Source organism: Mus caroli, unplaced genomic scaffold, assembly GCF_978045245.1.
Source record: "Mus caroli unplaced genomic scaffold, Mus_caroli_1 scaffold_7, whole genome shotgun sequence".
Classification (NCBI taxonomy): Eukaryota; Metazoa; Chordata; class Mammalia; order Rodentia; family Muridae; genus Mus; species Mus caroli.
Genome location: NW_028227262.1, coordinates 136,158,684 through 136,170,019, shown reverse-complemented (window position 1 = coordinate 136,170,019; position 11,336 = coordinate 136,158,684). Strand labels below are relative to the sequence as shown.

The 11,336-nt window shown below is 40.5% G+C and overlaps 1 pseudogene; it reads right to left on the bottom strand.

Moving 5' to 3' along the window:
- Positions 1-1,676: 1,676 nt before the first annotated feature.
- LOC110297109 (small ribosomal subunit protein eS10 pseudogene) lies at positions 1,677-2,221 on the bottom strand (annotated as a pseudogene).
- Between the last annotated feature and the right edge of the window lie 9,115 nt (positions 2,222-11,336).

The window sequence follows — 11,336 nt, the reverse complement described above, 5'->3', positions numbered from 1 at the left end:
GGACACATGCTCCACTATGTTCATAGCAGCCTTATTTATAATAGCCAGAAGCTGGAAAGAACACAGATGCCCCTCAGCAGAGGAATGGATACAAAAAATGTGGTATATTTACACAATGGAGTAATTGTGTAATTACTACTCAGCTATTAAAAAGAATGAATTTATGAAATTCCTAGCCAAATGGTTTGACCTGGAGGGCATCATCCTGAGTGAGGTAACACAATCACAAAAGAACTCAAATGATATGTACTCACTGATAAGTGGATATTAGCCCAGAAACCTAGTATAGCGAGATATAAGATACAATTTGCAAAACGCATGAAACTGAAGAAGAATGAAGACCAAAGTGTGGACACTTTGCCCCTTCCTAGAATTGGAAACAATCACCCATGGAAGGAGTTACAGAGACAAAGTTTAGAGCTGAGACAAAAGGATGGACCATCTAGAGACTGCCATATCCAGGGATCCATCCCATAATTAGCCTCCAAACGATGACATCATAGCATATACTAGCAAGCGTTTGCTGAAAGGACCCAGATATAGCTGTCTCTTGTGAGACTAGGCCGGGGCCTAGCAAACACAGAAGTGGATGCTCACAGTCAGCTATTGGATGGATCACAGGACCCCCAATGGAGGAGCTAGAGAAAGTACCCAAGGAGCTAAAGAGATCTGCAACCCTATAGGTGGAACAACATTATGAACTAACCAGTACCCCGGAGCTCTTGACTCTAGCTGCATATGTATCAAAAGATGGCCTAGTCGGCCATCACTGGAAAGAGAGGCCCATTGGACTCACACACTTTATATGCCCCAGTACAGGGGAACGCCAGGGCCAAAAAAATGGGAATGGGTGGGTAGGGAACTGGGGGGGAGGAGTATGGGGGACTTTTGGGATAGCATTGGAAATGTAATTGAGGAAAATACATAATAAAAAATATTATAAAAATAAATAAAAATAATTTAAAAAAGAATGAATTCATGAAATTCCTCGGCAAATGGATGGACCTGGAGGGCATCATCCTGGGTGAGGTAACCCAATCACAAAAGAAATATGTACTCACTGATAAGTGGATATTAGCCCAGAAATTTAGAATACCCAAGATATAAGATACAATTTGCTAAATGCATGAAACTCAAGAAGAACGAAGACCAAAGTGTGGACACTTTGCCCCTTCTTAGAATTGGGAACAAATCACCCATGGAAGGAGTTACAGAGACAAAGTTTGGAGCTGAGACAAAATGATGGACCATCTAGAAATTGCCATATCCGGGGATCCATCCCATAATCAGCCTCCAAATGCTGACACCATTGCATACACTAGCAAGATTTTGCTAAAAGGACCCAGATATAGCTGTCTCTTGTCAGACTATGCCGGGACCTTGCAAACACAGAAGTGGATGCTAACAGTCAGCTATTGGATGGATCACAGGGCCCCCAATGGAGGAGCTAGAGAAAGTACCCAAGGAGCTGAAGGGATCTGCAATCCTATAGGTGGAACAACAATATGAACTAACCAATACACCCCTGGAGCTCGTGTCTCTAGCTGCATATGAATCAGAAAATGGCCTAGTGGGCCATCATTATTTCATTAATTTAATTAATGAAAATTTTAAAAATGTATTTGTTTTGTTTTGTTTTTCTCTAAAGTTTACTCAATCAAACAGAATCTCCAACTTCACTGAGGTGGCTGACCAGGTCCAGGACCGAAGCTTCTTCTAAACTGGAACTCATTTGCTGAGCTAGCCCCAGCCTCAGCTTTCTTGTCAGCTCCAGGGGCCACAACACTCCTTCTGTAGGTGTCTCTGTCTGCCTCCCCTCTTGTGAATCTTAAAGACCAGTCACCCTCTGGATCTTTGGCCGAAGCCTGCCAGGGTTCGGCCCAGACTGCAGGGTCACAGGCATGATCTCCGCAGTCTCTGGAGGGAAGTGCAGGTAATCTCAGCGATACTGGATGCCCTCATTCATAAGGTACCAGGAGAAATGTCTCCAAGCAAACTTCATGTAGCCTCGAGACTTGAGAGACTGCATGGTCTTCACATGACATGAAGGTTGGACACATTATTGTCTGCCAACTCGGGGTGTTTGGGCATGTGGACATCTTTTCGGTAACCATCACACCTTCCTTACAATGGAGTTCATAGATGGCAGTCTGATTCCTCTTAGGTATCAACATCATGGTGGCTGCAGGGTCTGAGGAGAAGGCTGGAAAGGAAGGGGCATTTGCCAAAAATATGTACTTTTCTAGTAGTATGAGTGTCATGTGAGTATGAATGTCAGCAGTAGTGCTTAAGCTGGAAGATCTTAATTTATTTATTTTTATCTTTAAATAGGTTTGGTTCTCAAGACAAACTATAAGTTCATTTTCCTAGTCAAATTTAGTCCCTTCATAGTTTTTTATGTGGGTTCTCGAGGTTTGGCTTTACATCCTCTCAGTTACGTCTGGATGAGAGGCAAGAATCTGTACTGACATCAGTGGGCAAGCGTCATCTTTCACATAGCCTCAGATAAATAGCATCTCACGGTCAAATGTGTACTTTCTGTTTTCTCTATCGTGGGTCCTGAGTTTACTGACCTCTACCACTTGTGGCTTCAGATTTGTGGAGAAAATTGTGGGAAGATGTCTACATGTGAGGAAGTGTATCCCTCAGCAATGTTGGGTTGGAACTATCAAAACAATAAGAAATTGTTTACAAAAAAATAGTTGGCTCACTAGAGCTCAGTAAGATGTTTATATTCTCAGGGAACCCACAGGCCACTCTGGCCAGGTGAATATATAGTCTAACTGAAAATCTTCACCTCTCACTCGACTCCAACAGATCCAATAACAGACACACAGATCTGCTAGAATAACAGCTGACTTTTCAATAGAGACTCTATTGAGAACAGATGTTCTACAGTCTCTTAAGAGACCAGAGATGCCTGCCCAGACTATGCCCAGCAGAACTTGCAATCACTGTAGCTGGAAAAATAACAACATTCCATAATAAAATAAAGCTTTTTTCTTTATCTTATTTTATTTATTTACTTTCCAAATATTATCCCGTTTCCCAGTTTCCCTTCTACAAACCCACCATCCCATGCCCCCTCCCCCTGCTTCTATTAGGGTATTCCCCCACCCATCTACCCACTTTTGCCTCACTACCCTAACATTCCCCCACCCATCTACCCACTTTTGCCTCACTACCCTAACATTCCTTTACACTGGGATATCAACCCTAAAACCAAAACCAAGAGCCTCTCCTCTCATTGATGACCAACAAAGCCATTCTGTGCTACATATGCGGCTAGGACCCTGGGTCCAATTTGTACACTTTGGTTGGTGGTTTAGTCCCTGAGAGCTCTGGGGGATCTGGTTGGTTGATATTATTGGTCTTCCTACGGGGTTGCAAACCCTTCATCTCCTTTGCTCCTTTCTCTAACTCCTATGTTGGGGCCCTATGCTCAGAACAATGGATGGCTGAGAGCATCCACCTCTGTATTTGTCAGGCTCTGGCAGGGCCTCTCAGGAGAGAGCTATATCAGGCTCCTGTCAGCAAGTATGCCTTGGCAACCACATAATGTCTGGGTTTGGTGACTACCAGAAAAACCCAGGTGGGACAGTTTCTGGATGACCCTTCCTTCAGTCTCTGCTCCACCCTTTGTCTCCTTTCCTTTTTAGACAGGAGCAATTCTGAGTTAAAATTTTGGAGATAAGTGGGTGGTCTCATTCCCCAACTCGGGGCTGTGCCTAACCTCTGGAGAGAAGTACTAAAATTCTAAGTCAAAACGTTTTTCCGTTCAGGACAAGGCATTTATGACTCAAAACTGAAAAACGGATCCTCTGTAAAACAGGGTGTGGATGTGCATGATTGTGTTCACGGATTGGGGCATTAATTTAAATGCTAAGAAGCCGAACATATTTGTGGAGATTTCACAAAAGCTAAATTAAAGATTGAGGAATTAGCAAGTTAAATGTGCGCATGAACAGATACTCTTCTTTTTCTTTTCTTTTTTTTTTACATTCTTTTTTTATAAGATATTTTTTTCATTTATATTTCAAATGCTATCCCGAAAGTCCGCTATACCCTCCCCGTCCTGCTGTCCTACCCACCGACTCCCACTACTTGGGCCTGGCTTTCCCCTGTACTGGGGTATATAAAGTTTGCAAGACCAAGGGGCCTCTCTTCCCAATGATGGCCAACTAGGCCATCTTCTGCTACATATGCAGCTAGAGACACAAGCTCTGGGGGTACTGATTAGTTCATATCATTGTTCCACCTATAGGGTTGCAGACCCCTTCAGCTCCTTGAATACTTTCTCTACCTCCTCCATTGGAGGACATGTGTTCCATCCTATAGACGACTGTGAGAACCCACTTCTGTATTTGCCAGGCACTGGCATAGCCTCAGAAGAGACAGCCATATCAGGGTCCTTTCAGCAAAATATTGCTGGCATATGCAATAGTGTCTGTGTTTGGTGGCTGATTATGGGATGGACCCCCGGGTGGGGCACTCGCTGGATGGTCCATTTTTCTTCTTAGCTCCAAACTTACTCTGCAACTCCTTCCATGGATATTTTATTCCGTATTCTAGGAAGGAATGTATTATCCACGAATTGATCTTCCTTCTTGATTTTCTTGTGTTTTGGAAGTTGTATCTTGGGTATTCTAGGTTTCTGGAATAATATCCACTTATCAGTGAGTGCATATCAAATGACTTCTTTTGTGATTGGGTTACCTCACTAAGGATGATATCCTCCAGATAAATCCATTTGCCCAAGAATTTCATAAATCCATTGTTTTTAATAGCTGAGTAGTAGTTCATTGTGTAAATGTGTCACGTTTTCTGTATCCATCCCTCTGTTGAGTGACATCTGGGTTCTTTCCAGCTTCTGGCTGTTATAAATAGGGCTGCTATGAACATAGTGGAGCATGTGTCCTTATTACCAGTAGGAACATCTTCTATATATATGCCTAGGAGCAGTACTGCCGGATCTAGCAGTAGTACTATGTACAATTTTCTGAGGAACCGCCAGATTGATTTCCAGAGTGGTTGTGCCAGCTTGCAATCCCATCAGCAATGGAGGAGTGTTCCTCTTTCTCCACATCCTTGGGGGTATCTGCTGTCACCTGAATTTTTGATCCTAGCCATTGTGATTGGTGTGAGGTGAATCTCAGGGTTCTTTTGATTTGCATTTCCCTGATGATTAAGGATGTTGGACATTTTTTTCAAATGCTTCTCAGTCCTTTGGTATTCCTCAATTGAGATTTTTTTGTTTAACTCTGTACCCCATTTTTAATGGGGTTATTTGTATTTCTGGAGTTCAGCTTCTTGATCTCTTTGTATGTATTGGATATAGGTACCCTATCAGATTTAGGATTGGTAAACATCCTTGCCCAATCTGTTGGTGGCCTTTTTGTTTTTTTGGGTTTTGTTTGTTTGTTTGTTTGTTTGTTTTGGTTTTTGGGTTTTTTGTTTTGTTTTGTTTTGTTTTTTCCCTACAGAAGCTTTGCAATTTGATGAGGTCCCATTTGGTGATTCTTGATCTTACAGCACAAGCCATTGCTATTCTGTTTAGGAATTTTTCCCCTGTGCCCATATCTTCAGGGGTTTTCCCCAATAGCTCCTCTATAAATTTCAGTGTCTTTGAATTTATGTGGAGTTCTTTGATCCTCTTAGACTTGAGCTTTGTACAAAGAGACAAGAATGGATCAATTCTCATTCTTCTAAATGATAACTGCCAGTTGTGCCAGCACCATTTGCTGAAAACCCTGTCTTTTTTCCACTGGATAGTTTTAGCTCCCTTGTCAGAGATCAAGTGACCATAGGTGTGTGGGTTCATTTCTGGGTCTTCAATTCTATTCCATTGATCTACCTGTCTGTGGCTGTACCAGTACCATACAGCTTTTATCACAACTACTCTGTAGTACAGATTGAGGTACTGCATTGCCTGCATGGTGATTCCACCAGAGGTTCATTTACTGTTGAAAATAACTTTTGTTGTCCTAGGTTTTTTGTTATTCCAGTTGAATTTGCAAATCGCCCTTTCTATCTTAGTGAAGAATTGAGTTGGAATTTTGATGGGGATTGCGTTGAATCTGTAGATTGCTTTTGGCAGGATAGCCATTTTTACTATATTAATCATGCCAATCCATGAGCATGGGAGATCGTTCCGTCTTCTGAGATCTTCTTCAGTTTCTTTCTTCAGACACAAGAAGATCTTGTCATACTGATCTATCAATTCCTTAGTTAGAGTCACATCAAATTATTTTATATTATTAGTGACTATTGTGAATGGTGTTCTTTCCCTAATTTCTTTCTCATCCTGTTTATCCTTTGTGTAGAGAAAGGCCACTGATTTGCTTGAGCTAATTTTATATCCAGCTACTGCACTGAAGCTGTTTATCAGGTGTAGGAGTTCTCTGTTGGAATTTTTAGGGTCACTTATATATACTATCATATCATCTGCAAACAGTGATATTTTGACTTCTTCCTTTCCAATTTTTATCCTCTTGATATCCTTTAGTTAACGAATTGCTCTGGCTAGGACTTCAAGTACTATATTGAATAGGATGGGAGAAAGTGGGCAGCCTTGTCTTTTCCCTGATTTTAGTGGGATTGCTTCCAGCTTCTCACCATTTACTTTGATGTTGGCTACTGGTTTGCAGTATATTGCTTTTATTATGTTTAGGTATGGGCCTTGAATTCCTGATCTTTCCATGACTTATCATGAAGGGGTGTTGGATTTTTCAAATGCTTTCTTGGCATCTAACGAGATGATCATGTGATTTTTGTCTTTGAGTTTGATTACATAGTGGATTACATTGATAGATTTCGGTATATTAAACGATCCCTGCATCTCTGGGATGAAGTCTATTTGTTCATGAGGGATGATCATTTTGATGTGTTCTTGGATTCGGTTTGTGAGGATTTTATTGCATATTTATGGATCTATATTAATAAAGGATATTGGTCTGAATTCTCTTTCTTTGTTGGATCTTTGTGTGGTTTAGGTATCAGAGTAATTGTGGCTTTGTAGAATGAATTGGGTAGAGTACCTTCTGTTTCTATTTTGCGGAATAGTTTGAGACGAACTGGAATTAGGTCTTCTTATAAGGTCTGATAGAACTCTGTATTAACTCACCTGGTCCTGGGCTTTGTTGGTTGGGAGACTATTAATGCCTGCTTCTATTTCTTTAGGGGAGATGGGAATCTTAAGATCATTAATCTGATCCTGTTTACCTGTGGTACCTGGTATCTGTCTAGGAAGTTGTCCATTTCATCCAGGTTTTCCAGTTTTGTTGAGTATAGTCTTTTGTAGTAGGATCTGATGATGTTTTGGATTTCCTCAGGTTCTGTTGTTATGTCTCCTTTTTCATTTCTCATTTTGTTAATTAGGATACTGTCCCTGTGTCCTCTAGTTAGTTTGGCTAAGGGTTTATCTATCTTGTGGATTTTCTCAAAGAACTAGCTTCTGGTTTGGTTGATTCTTTGAATTGTTCTTTTTGTTTGCACTTGGTTGATTTCAGCCCTGAGTTTGATTATTTCCTGCCCTCTTCTCATCTTGGATGAATTTGCTTCCTCTCATTCTAGAGCTTCTAGATGTGCTATCAGACTGCTAGTGTATGCTCTCTTTAGTTTCTTTTTAGAGGCCCTTAGCTTTATGAGTTTTCCTATTAAGACAGCTTTCGTTGTGTCCCATAAGTTTTGGAATGTTGTGGCTTCATTTTCATTAAACTCTAAAAAGACTTTAATTTCTCTCTTTATTTCATCCTTGATCAATGTATCATTGAGTAGAGTGTTGTTCAATCTCCACGTGAATGTTGGCTTTCTATTATTTATGCTGTTATTGAAGATCAGCCTTAGTCCATGGTGATCTGATAAGATGCGTGGGATAATTTCAATATGTTTGTATCTGTGAGGCCTGTTTTGTGACCAATTATATGGTCAATTTTGGAGGAGGTACATTAGGTGCTGAGAAGAAGGTATATCCTTTTGGTTTTTTTTGGGTTTTTTTTTTGTTTTTTTTTAATTTTTAATATTTTTATTACATATTTTCCTCAGTTACATTTCCAATGCTATCCCAAAAGTCCCCCATACTCCTCACACCCAGTTCCCTACCCACCCATTCCCATTCTTTTGGCCCTGGCATTCACCTATATTGGGGCATATAAAGTTTGCAAGTCCAATGGGCCTCTCTTTCCATTGATGGCCGACTAGACCATCTTTCGATACATATGCAGCTAGAGACAAGAGCTCCGGGGTTCTGGTTAGTACATCATGTTGTTCCAACAATAGGGTTGCAGATCCCTTTAGCTCCTTGGGTACTTTCTCTAGCTTCTCCATTGGGAGCCCTGTGATACATCCAATAGCTGACTGTGAACATCCACTCCTGTGTTTGCTAGGCCCCGGCATCATCTCACAAGAGACAGCTATATTTGGGTCCTTTCAGCAAAATCTTGCTAGTGTATGCAATAGTGTCAGCGTTTAGAAGCTGATTATGGGATGGATCCCTGGATACAGCAGTCTCTAAATGGTCCATCCTTTCATCACAGTACGAACTTTGTCTCTGTAACTCCTTCCCTGGGTGTTTTGTTCCCAATTCTAAGAAGGTGCACAGTGTCCACACTTTGGTCTTCATTCTTCGTGAGTTTCATGCGTTTAGCACATTGTATCTTATATCTTGGGTATCCTAAGTTTTGGGCTAATATCCACTTATCAGTGAATACATATTGTGTGAGTTCTTTTGTGATTGTGTTACTTCACTCAAGATGATGCCCTCCAGGTCCATCCATTTGGCTAGGAATTTCATAAATTCATTCTTTTTAATAGCTGAGTAGTACTCCATTGTGTAAATGTACCATAATTTCTGTATCCATTCCTCTGTTGAGGGACATCTGGGTTCTTTCCAGCTTCTGGCTATTATAAATAAGGCTGCTATGAACATAGTGGAGCATGTGTCCTTTTTACCGGTTGGGACATCTTCTGGATATATGCCCAGGAGAGGTATTGCTGGATCCTCCCGAACTACTATGTCCAATTTTCTGAGGAACCGCCAGACTGATTTCCAGAGTGGTTGTACAAGCTTGCAATCCCACCAACAATGGAGGAGTGTTCCTCTTTCTCCACATCCTCGCCAGCATCTGCTGTCAGCTGAATTTTTGATCTTAGCCATTCTGACTGGTATGAGGTGGAATCTCAGGGTTGTTTTGATTTGCATTTCCCTGATGATTAAGGATGTTGAACATGTTTTCAGGTGCTTCTCTGCCATTCGGTATTCCTCAGGTGAGAATTCTTTATTCAGTTCTGAGCCCCATTTTTTAATGGGGTTATTTGACTTTCTAGAGTCCACCTTCTTGAGTTCTTTATATATATTGGATATTAGTCCCTTATCTGATTTAGGATAGGTGAAGATCCTTTCCCAATCTGTTGGTGGTTTTTTTGTCTTATTGATGGTGTCTTTAGCCTTGCAGAAGCTTTGTAGTTTCATGAGGTCCCACTTGTCAATTCTTGATCTTACAGCACAAGCCATTACTGTTCTATTCAGGAATTTTTCCCCTGTGCCCATATCTTCAAGGCTTTTCCCCACTGTCTCTTCTATAAGTTTCAGTGTCTCTGGTTTTATGTGAAGTTCCTTGATCCACTTAGACTTGACCTTAGTACAAGGAGATAGGAATGGATTGATTTGCATTCTTCTACATGTTAACAACCAGTTGTGCCAGCACCATTTGTTGAAAATGCTGTCTTTCTTCCACTGGATGGTTTTAGCTCCCTTGTCGAAGATCAAATGACCGTAGGTGTGTGGGTTCATTTCTGGGTCTTCAATTCTATTCCATTGGTCTATTTGTCTGTCACTATACCAGTACCATGCAGTTTTTATCACAATTGCTCTGTAGTAGAGCTTTAGGTCCGGCATGGTGATTCCACCAGAGGTTCTTTTATCCTTGAGAAGAGTTTTTGCTATCCTAGGTTTTTTGTTATTCCAGATGAATTTGCAGATTGCACTTTCTAATTCGTTGAAGAATTGATTTGGAATTTTGATGGGGATTGCATTGAATCTGTAGATTGCTTTTGGCAAGATAGCCATTTTTACAATGTTGATCCTGCCAATCCATGAGCATGGGAGATCTTTCCATCTTCTGAGATCTTCTATAATTTCTTTCTTCAGAGACTTGAAGTTTTTATTATACAGATCTTTCACTTCCTTAGTTAGAGTCACGCCAAGATATTTTATATTATTTGTGACTATTGAGAAGGGTGTTGTTTCCCTAATTTCTTTCTCAGCCTGTTTATTCTTTGTGTAGAGAAAGGCCATTGATTTGTTTGAGTTAATTTTATATCCAGCTACTTCACCAAAGCTGTTTATCAGGCTTAGGAGTTCTCTGGTGGAATTTTTAGGGTCACTTAGATATACTATCATGTCATCTGCAAAAAGTGATATTTTGACTTCATCTTTTCCAATTTGTATCCCTTTGTTTTTTTTTAATTTTTAATATTTTATTACGTATTTTCCTCAATTACATTTCCAATGCTATCCCAAAAGTCCCCCATAGCGCCCCACACTTCCCTACCCTTTGTATCCCTTTGATCTCCTTTTGTTGTCGAATTGCTCTGGCTAGGACTTCAAGTACAAAGTTGAATAGGTATGGAGAAAGTGGACAGCATTGTCTAGTCCCTGATTTTAGAGGGATTGCTTCAAGAATCTCACCATTTACTTTGACACTGGCTACTGGTTTGCTGTAGATTGCTTTTATCATGTTTAGGTATGGGCCTTGAATTCCTGATCTTTCCAAGACTTTTATCATGAATGGGTGTTGGATCTTGTCAAATGCTTTTTCCGCATCTAACGAGATGACCATGTGGTTTTTGTCTTTGAGTTTGTTTATATACTGGATTACGTTGATGGATTTCCATATATTGAACCATCCCTGCATCCCTGGGATGAAACCTACTTGGTCAGGATGGATGATTGTTTTGATGTGTTCTTGGATTCGGTTAGCAAGAACTTTATTGAGGATTTTTCCATCAATATTCATGAGGGATATTGGTCTGAAGTTTTCTATCTTTGTTGGGTCTTTTTGTGGTTTTAATTACAGAGTAATTGTGGCTTCATAGAATGAGTTGGGTAGAGTACCTTCTGTTTCTATTTTGTGGAATAGTTTGTGAAGAACTGGGATTAGATCTTTTTGAAGGTCTGATAGAACTCTGCACTAAACCCATCTGGTCCCGGGCTTTTTTTAGTTGGGAGACTATTAATGACTGCTTCTATTTCTTTGGGGGATATAGGGCTGTTTAGATCATTAACCTGATCTTGATTCAACTTTGGTACCTGGTATCTGTCTAGGAACTTCTCCATT